At 35.0% G+C, this 10,231-nt stretch overlaps 1 long non-coding RNA gene across 1 annotated transcript in view; it reads left to right on the top strand.

The window, feature by feature from the left end:
* Window positions 1-2,263, top strand: part of LOC112478694 — an 11,370-nt gene extending 9,107 nt beyond the window's left edge. Inside the window, exon 2 of the long non-coding RNA XR_003045931.1 lies at window positions 2,167-2,263. This is a non-coding gene — a long non-coding RNA (uncharacterized LOC112478694). The remainder of the gene's footprint in view (window positions 1-2,166) is intronic.
* Window positions 2,264-10,231: the final 7,968 nt, after the last annotated feature.

Raw genomic sequence — 10,231 nt, 5'->3', positions numbered from 1 at the left:
AGATTTCAAGCACTTTCTCTTTCCTTATTCTTAATTTGTAGACTTATATATCTTTGCTTCTTTGGCTCCGTCCATTTCTCATTGCCATTTAAATTTGTACTTTCCCTTTTCTGTCATATATACCCACCCATATGGCTTTTTCTTCAACATCATTATGAACTCTCAGCAGGGATACAGCTCCACACTTACCAGCTGTATAGCTTGGGCAGATCCTTCAAATTCTCTGGATCTTCGCCAATATCTCCATCTGTAAAGCTCACAATGTTTGGATTAGGTCATCATTTCCTGACAGGTGGTTCAAGAACCCTTAGTTGTTCAAGACTATGTCTCAGGGCGTTCAGGTCAATGTAAGTTGTAATGGTATTTCTTTCCATTTATATTTTTAAGTAATAAATAAAAATTATACTTTCTATTAAAGCAATAATATTTGATAGTCTTCAGCTGCATGGCAGGTGAATACATGGTGTGGTTAGTGGAGATCAAATGAGATTGCGAGCAGTTTGTCACACCTCAACATAGAAAACCCCACCTGTTTTTACTGATTTCAGTATTAAGTTGTTTTTAATTTCAGTCAGGATGTTGACATTTATACAGTCAAGATAGAAAACACTTCCCTTACCATAAGGATCTCTCATGTTCCCTTTTGATACCTACTTCCACTTCCCTTTCATTCACTCCTGTTAACCCATAGCAACCACTAATCTGTTCTCCATTTCAAGAATGTTCTATAAATGAAATCATACAGTATGTAACCACTGGGATTCACATTTTTCACTCAGTATAAGTCTCTGGAGCGTCATCCAGATTGTTAGATGTATCAATAGTTCATTCCTTTTTATTGCTGAGTATTATTCTAGGGTATTGATGTACCACAGTTTGTTTAACCAATGACCTGTCAAAGCACATCTGGATTTTTCCAGTTTTTGGCTATTACAAACAAAGCTGCTATGAACATTCATGTTCAGATTTTTGAGTGAACATGTTTTCAGTTATCTGGTATAAATGCCTAGGAGTGCTATTGCTGAGTAATTTCCTACTTATGTTTTGAAGAAACTATCATCTGTTTTCCTGGGTGGCTGTACCCTTTTACATTCCTACCAGCAATACATGAATGATACAGTTTTCCACATCATTGCCAGTATTTGGAGTTGTCACTATTTTCTTTTTTTAAATTTTAGTCATTCTGACAGATATGTCTCTTTTTGGTTGTAATTTGCATTTCCCCAATGGCTTATTAATGTTGAACATCTTTTCATATATTTATCTAACATTTGTATATGCTTTCTCACCCAAACAAACTAAAAAGGTGAGGTGGTGGGTGATAGATGTGTTAATTAACTTGATTGTGGTAATCATTTCATAATATATATATATATCAAGTCATCACATTGTATACTTTAAATATAAACAATTTTATCAATTACACCTCAATAAAACAAGCAAACAAGAAAATCATTACCAGCACACCACTAACTTTAGCTCACCCATTTCTCATTTCTCTGATTTCCTTAGTACTCTAAGTACCACAGAGCTTAGAAATAGTTTAATTTCTGCTTCTTTGCTAATTTGGAAAGCAGAAAACATGATTTTTACTTCTTGTACTTTTCCACAGCACTTTCTACAGAACTAGTCATAAAGTAGGTAAATCTAACAAGTATACCTAAATCAATTGATAGATTGTTAAAGCATTGAGGAAATCATCAGAAATTATAAGCGATGGAAGAAACTTGAGTTTAAGAACCATAAAACTTTTACTTGCATTTTTTTTTACCACCGATATTTTCTTTTTAAACCAGTATTTCAGGCTTAAAGATTACTAGAGGAAAGATTCAAGATTCAGTACCAAAGAAGTTTTCAGGAGATTGTACATAAGCTATTCTCTATTCTTCACACATATATTTTCTTCTTTGGACCTGATAGCCTGAGGCCATACTGTTTTATTTTTTAAAATAATCTCTACTTACTCTAGCAATTCATACTCACAGTTATGCAGTTAATTCCTTAACCCACTGTACTTTGTTCAAAAGATCTTGTATCAGTATTTTTTCTTGATGAATGAATTCATTACTTATCCAGTGATAATCAGTTCATAACATGTTTAAAGAACTTCCAGTCTCCTTTTCCTCCACAGTACTCTTTTCATTTTATTTTAATTTTCTATTTCAGTTTTGAAGACTTTATTGGATATGAATTCTACTCTATTAACTTCCAGTTTCCTTGGGCTCTTTTAAAGACACACAAAGGAGAAAATATAGAGAAGAAGGTAAGAGTCCACCATGAATATGTCAGACTGATCCTTTTCCTTAATTAGTGAGTTAGGTTTTTTAATATTTAATGATATAACAGATTTTCTGATTTTTGTAGTTTTAAAAAACTTCTTTATACTGTTTTTATTTTTATGTAGTTTTTTACATATTTAGAAAGGCTTTTATTATTTAATTTAGTGGTTAATTTTGTATTTATAATATTATATAACTGTCTTGGTTTCCAATTTTATCATGTTTCTTTTTTCTCCTTCCCTCTTCTGCATTTCCTCTCCCATCCAATTTTATTAAAAAAATAAAGAAAAAGAAGAAGAAGAAGAAGAAGAAAGAAAATACTACCTTACTTCCATACGTTAAATATTTTTATATTTCCATTATTTGGTATGTCAGATTTACTTTTTCTTGTTTTACTCCCAGCTCCAGCAGATGAGGCAATCAATACTACTTACCTTATTTTCCTTTCTGTCCCAAATTTATGTTAGTTGTATCATTTCTATGTTGTCAAGGCGCATGACATCAACACTCCATTTAGTAACCCAATTCTTACATTTCTTTTATTATTAGTTCTATTGTAAATACTTTTTCAATATTCTCTCCTAATCCGTTTGTCATAATTAATTTAGTCATTAATTGTTTGCCTGAATTAATCCTATGGCAGTTTCTTTAAGGAGGTCTCATGGGAACAATATTTCTTGAGTTTTACAAGTTCATCCTTGAAAGACAGATTGACTAGTTATAAAATTATTGGCTCATATTTTCTTTCCTCAGTGTTTGTAGGTGTTGCTTTGGAGAAATATTATGTCAGATTGCTTATTCCCCTTAATGATTTTATTTTATTTTATTTTTTACCCTGGTGGCACAAAGTTTTCTTTATATTTCAAATCCAGTGACATTACTAGGTTATGTCTCTGCATTGACATTTTTATGTCATTTTCTCCTGGTTCATAGTGTGTCCTGTAGTTATTTAGATTTAAATCTGATTTTATTTCAGGAATTTTAAAAAATTTATGTCTTTCAGTTCTTGCTTGCTTCTATTTTTTTAGCTTCCTTCTTTAGGGTCTTCAACTATGCATTTTTGGGCCTTATTTGACTGTTTTATAAATAGGTAAAGATATATAGACATATAGGTATATAGTTATCTATCCTTTTTAATGTTTTCTTTTTTTTTTTCATTCCATTTTGTTTGCTTTTCTCATTTTTATCCCTATTTTTTTTTTATTGTGTCCTCTTCAAGGTCTGTTCTCTCTTAAGAAGTCTTTTAAATTCGATCTTTATTTTTGTGACATTTTTTCTCTTTCACTTGTTTCCTGAATTCTGCAAGTTTTTATTTCATCTCCTATTCTACTTGCATCTCTTCACCAAGTTCTTGATATCTTTTGCATTTGCCCTTCTAATACTTGAGCTCATGAGAGAGATTGCTGTGAATTACAGTGATTTCCTTTGGTGCATCATCCTTTTCTTTCTCAGTGAAACCTTTGTGTAAGTGGTTAGAATTTTATGTCCTATAGCCTAACCCCTCTCTCTCATAGAAATTCAGGCAGCTGAATCATTGCCATCAGTAAACTTCATGAAGTCTTATTTCTCCTCTTTCCTTTCTGAAATATCCAGTTTTGTTTTTCTTAATATTAATCTATGACTACACAATTTATATGCATGATATTTTATATGCAAAGGTAAAAATCAAGTAACAATATATGTGGTAAATGTTATCCAATATATAAAAATTGGGACATATATTTTTTACCAATTATATCTAAATACATTTATTTCATAGTAACAACATTTTCCCTCCTTAATTTCAAAGTTTAATTGGGAAAAATCTTAGATAAAAATATCTTCTTAGGATTGAAGAGTAAGGATCTTAAATTTATTTTTTAAATGAATATTTATTATTGAATTTCTATATTGCTATATACTCACTACAGAGGTTATAATAGTTGTTTGTTCTCTGATTCTTTTTCATTACTGACTCGCTTCTATGCAGAATAAACTTTATATTCTCAGAAGTATCCTAAATGTCTTTTCTAGTTTTTTCTTTCTATTTAATCTGCTTGACTTTAGCCTGAGGGCTTAATAGATAATCGTAGCCAAAATGAAAGTTAAAAATTAACTCAGAACTAGTTTGCAATCTGCCTGGTACCAAGAGATTTGCAAATCTCTAATTCACTCAGCTCTTGGAAGCTGAATTAATTATGGCAAATCACATTAATTTAACTATTCACTAAGCCTTTATTAAAAACAAATCTATTATGTCACATAGAACACATTGTGAATTTGCCTGAAGACTCTCGGCTTGTCCATGTATTATGAAATTCCTATTTAGACATTTAGTTTAGATGAGAACATGGATCATGCGGTGAAGCAGTAGGTTTCTCTTACTGTCGTTTAGGTCCACAGGCCTTCAATTCAGTTCACATTTACTGAATGTCTGCATTGTGCATATCCCATAGGTTATGCCTCATTTCCTCAGAGGTTACAGATAAAAACCTGATGTAAGAAATGTCCATGAATAATTACAATACACGGCGAACGGAAAATATATAATTGGTTAAAAAATAAAAGGAGAAAAAGATGGGCTCTGACAAGATTAGAAAAACTTCACAGATGGAAAAGGAAGTTGTGTAAGCAAGGTCTTAAGGGAGCAGAAGGACTTTGAAAGGCAGAAATGGGAGAGTGGCAAGGAAGGCACTTGAAACAGGAGATAGTTAACAAGACAGAGAAAAGAATGTGGCACGGCCTGTTTAGAGAGCAAACAAGTTATGCTGAGGTAGCAGGTGAAGTTTTGAGGTGCATGGTAACCCTCAATTCAGCCCGTCTGGGTTAAAATCTTAGTATTGCTTCTCATTCGCTATGTGACCTTTGGCAGTTTACTAAACCCCATAAGCCTTTCTTCCTCCTTGAAAAATGGCCATGATAACATCACATCATGATGTTGTGAGAACTGAATGTGCATTCATGCATATAGAGGACGAGGACTACGTTACACGGCAACACTGTGCAATTTAGAAAGTTTTGACCTCCTCTCTCCCAGAGATACAACCCTTCACCAGGGCTCTCATATCAGTAAGCGGAAATGCAGATGGATTTGAGTCCCCTTGCCCCTTCACTCAAGCATCTTTGTGCAGGGCACAACCTGCACAACTGTACACAAAAATCCTGAAGAAATGGTTTAGCATAGTGCTTGGTTATAACAAGAACTCAGTAACTACTGGCCATCGTTATAATTATTAGGTGGCAATCGACGCCAAAGCACAGAGCTGAGGCTCAGTTGGAGACATCTGGTTAAGTCTGTTATGAAAAGTGATCGGTGTATTCACAATGCACACCTAAGTCTTAGAAAAGAGTTCAGAATTGGAAAGCGACCTGATGGGCGTCCATTCCTGACTGACCCTTCTCCCACTAGATGGTGCTGTCTTTCATGCAGGCACAGCTTCGGCTTGTTTTCGTAAAGCTGAACTCTGGTTAGAAATGGCTTTTATTTACTAATAACTTGATCAATAGCCAGGTGGTATCTGTCACCCACAGGCTTCCTTCAGCTCTCTGTGGGAGAGGAGGTGTTGCTTCTCTCTCAGAGCATGCGTGTTGCTCCATATACTTAACCACTGCTCTAAGAAATGATTCTCAGGGGACAGTAGAGGTCAGTAAGCCACGACGAGGAAACTCCATTAACTTCCTAACACTTTGAATTCAAAACTAGAATATCATCAATAATTAATTTACCAGATAACAGTGTCACTTTATTATTTGTCCACTTTTGGCTTTGTTAGAGTGGGAGTTATTCTCCAGACACGTAGTCTCCATGCCAGAGAAGAGGATCCTGCCCAACTTAAGTCCTAAGGCTGTATTTTTGTTATTTCTGTCTTCATCTTTTTTGATTTATCTGGTTCTACAGAATTTGTGAGCTTTGATACACGAAAGATAGTTTTCTGAGTCTTTTAATTAACTTGCATGCATCAAATGATTAGGATAACTTGCTACTAATGAAATTATATAATAAATTTAAGTTCAGTTGTGAGTATATCATACATCTTTACGTATTTTCTACTTTTGTCACTCTTTGAGGAGAAAATATGAGACCTCAAGGGTATTTTTAAAAGATTTCTGCAAACCATTTCAAACAATATAAATGAACTTTTTAGGCAATGCAAACTATATAAAGAGCTTTTTGCTGCTCCCCCCATGCATTCTGGGAAATGGTGGGGCAGAAATTGTGCTGCTGCTTCTCCATGTTCCTTTGTGAACAGAGCACCTCCTATTACTTTGGAACAAAGTCTACCTCTTGATGTTAATGGTAAAACAGCAGCAAAATGAGGAGAGAGATGGGAAAAACTGCTAAACTGGTTCGTGACGTTTTCCTGCCTAACATGCTCCTGTGGCTTTCTCCCATGTCCCGCTCTGCTTCTCACGGGCAGAGCACTTGAAGGACAGACTCATCCACAGTCTTCGAAGGTTACATCTTTGTGAAAGGAAGGGTGTTTGAGCATAGGAGGTGGGGTTATATTAGAACACCCTAAGGGAGCACGTGTTCAGAATATTCAGACTATACAAACAGCCTTTAGAGATTCTGAAGGTAGACACAATTGACCCTCGGTCACCCCAAGGAGAAAGCTTTTTCTCACTTCTGCTCCCCTGAAGGAAGAAATAAAATAAAATCCTGAATTCTCTAGTTCAATGTATAATGTCTTCCATATTCTGACTCCTGCCTAAATCTCCTGCTCATTTACTGCAGACTCTCCAGTGCATTCTGTGACTAGATATAGTAAATGTTTGTAATTCCTCCCACATGTACCATTTTCCCTCAGATCTATGTGCATTTTCTTTGCCTGGAATGCCTGTCCCTTTTTAGGTTATCCAAAGATGTTCATATCATCCTCAGTTCATGCCTTTATCTTCTCTGTGACACAGTCTTTGTCACACCCTCCTGGAAACTAAATATCACCTTCTTTTAGTCATCTCTTCATCTCTTCCATTGACTGAGGGTATGAACTGCCTCGTTTAGTATTATCATTGTACCTGGCACATAGTTGCTAATAAATCCATGCCTGGCAAGTGAGTGAATGCAGTTCTACTCATAGGGAAATACATTTCATTTAGGTGGCTCAGAAATAACTTAACGACTGTGAAAGAAGCTGATATGAGTCTTATTTAAGAATTAATCTATTAGCCTTTATTTTAAAATCTAAAATAAAAGACAAACAAGATGACAAGCATTGCAAACAGAAATTTTAAAAGTAGGGAATGTTTGGGCCATAGAACATAAAAGGATAGCATTATAGATTCTTAAAATTGAAAAGGAAATCAGAGTTCATCTCATTCCAGGATGAATTGCAATATTTCAGCTGAAAAAGGGGGAATCCAGAGAGGTAAGAGACTATTTCTTGGAACTTTTCTTTCTGTTGATTTTATGTCATAGGAAGAGTATCGTGGGAAAGTGAGCCCTAAGGAGAAGCTAGAATTGAGAACTACAGAGTGAAGCAGAATTCTCAACCACTCCCAAGGCGTTTCCGACAGTGGTTATGCCACAGTCCTCCCCTCCACCTCAACCACTTAGTGTATGTGTGTGTGTGTGTGTGTGTGTGTGTGTGTGTGTGAGAGAGAGAGAGAGAGAGAGAGAGAGAGAGAGAGAGAGATGATTTTCTAAGGAATTATACTAGAACAATTTTAAATTCTACCTAAGTTTCTGTTATATGATATTCTTTTTATTCTAAAGTGGTTGTTAGTATAAACTTCAAAATAACAGATTTGCGTACATCAGTGGCTCTTATTCATAAAATAAGGCAAACAAAGGGAGCTAAGAGAGACTTTTCAGATAGAGAAGGCATAGGAAAAGGAAGTAACATTCCTAGACTTAGGGAAGTTGTATATGGGTCTTATAGTCCCCTAAACATAAGAACCCTGGGTCTCTCTTCCTCACACTGAGAAGCAGGGGAAAGGGAGAGAAAGAGGGGAAACAACTGAAAAGAAGCCTAGCAGTTAGCGAGATGATTCTGGAACCGAAAACAAACCTAAAGTTTGCTAAATCCAATTGTCAGTTCTTAGTCTTCATCGTACCTGACCTAGCAGTAGAATTTGATACAGTCAATTACTCCCTTCTGCTGCAAATATTTTTCTTCCCTTAGCCTGCATTTTGTCTCAGAGCTCTGGGTATCCCAGAGCTCACCCTTCAATGTCTTTAGTTTTGTATCTCCACATACTCATGTGATGAGGTCCTCTAGTCTCATGGCTTTAACTATCACCAATTTCTCTCTCCAGGTGAGACTTACCCCCTAAACTTGGATTCACATTCACCTGCCTACTTAACCTTTCCTCTTCGACGTTCATAGGTATTTCAAGTTTTATATGATCCAGGCTGAGCTCCTATTCCTCCTCTTGAGGCTGCACTTTCTAGAAACTTTTTCATCTTAGTTAATGGCAACTCTATCCTTCAGTTTATTTAAGCTCCATCCTGCTCTCTCCTCTCAGAAACCCAACATCTAACCCTTGACAAATGCTGTAAATTTTACCTTCAAGCAGAGGAAAACCCCTGCATGTTAGATGGTGACACGCTGTATTCATTGCTGTATCCTGAGTACCCAGAACAGTGTGACTGGCATGTAACACTGTTTAGAAAATACTTGTTAAATAAGAGAAGGAATGATTTTGAGAATAAGAATGAATACATGTTAAAAACTATATATGCATTTTTCTTTAAAATCAAGAGTTAGAAAAATCAAAGGGCAAAATTAACAATTAGGAATGAAAGAAATAGATTTTTGTATGATGGTAAAATTTTTATCTTAGATCACTCTGTGGGTATGGAGTTAAGCTTGGCAACATTTTAGAATCACCTGCAGAGTTTTAGTGTCCTCATTTAGTCCCCAGGAACTAAATCAGAGTAACTGGGGTGGGGCCCACCCATCAAGTTTTCTACCCCACCCATCAAGTTTTCTACAGATCTCCAGGTGATTCCAACAAGAGCCAAGCCTGACAACCGCTGCTCCATAGAAAGTATGCCTAGAGTTAGTATTTACATACTAATTATTCATTCTAAATGTTTCAAAGTAGAATCTCCTTCCTTCCCAAGCTAGTATAATATTTCCCATAAGGTTTTCAACCACTTGGCATGCTGGCACATTGTACAAAAAGTAGAGAATGCAAGAAAATCAACCTAAAATCATTAGAACAAATAAGAGTTCTGAAAGGTAGCTGAATCAAAATAAATATGCAAAGAGAGTTAGCTTTCTATGTGCTAGAAATAACCAATTCAAATATACTGAGGAAAAACAATTCTATTTGCAAGGAAATAAAAGTTACAAAATACTGAGGAATAAATATTTAAGAAATATTCAGTTAAAAACTAGGATACTTTATATAAGTTCAAAAAAAAGTTTTGCATAAATTGAGACATACCATATTCCTAGATAGGGAGTTTAAATATTTTAGACATGTCAATTCTTCCTAAAAGGATCTATTATTTGTGTATTCCCAGTCACAATTCCATTTTGACTAGATGAGTCTAAAAGTCATCTGTAAGAGATAATGTGTGAAGTAAAAATGTTTTAAAAGAAAAATTATGAGGAAAGGCTTACCTTCCCAAATATCATTTCATGAAGCTGTAAATTTCTTAAAGACTAAAATTGCCTTTCTCATCCCTCTTGGCATACATGCCCTGATGTGGTCCAGCACCACATTCTATACCTACTAAAATGTCTGTGTGTGTAGAATAGACAACCAAACAAGATAATTAATTTCGTGTCTGTTTTATGTCCCAGAATTATGACACTATGAGTAAGTTCTATTTCTGTATAGTGATTACTATTTTTTTTACAAAGAACTTCCATAATTATGCTTATTTTATTCTCTAATAATGTGAAATAAGGAGAGCAGTATTATTACATAAGCAGTAACGAGGGCACAGATATGTAAATGATTTACCTTAATTCACAGAGACATGGACAAGTCTGAGACTAAAATACAGGTTCCCTACA

The sequence above is a fragment of the Pteropus alecto genome, unplaced genomic scaffold (assembly GCF_000325575.1).
Source record: "Pteropus alecto unplaced genomic scaffold, ASM32557v1 scaffold22, whole genome shotgun sequence".
Classification (NCBI taxonomy): domain Eukaryota; kingdom Metazoa; phylum Chordata; class Mammalia; order Chiroptera; family Pteropodidae; genus Pteropus; species Pteropus alecto.
Note: the sequence above shows the minus strand (reverse complement) of the source record. Positions and strands in the feature narration are given on the sequence as shown.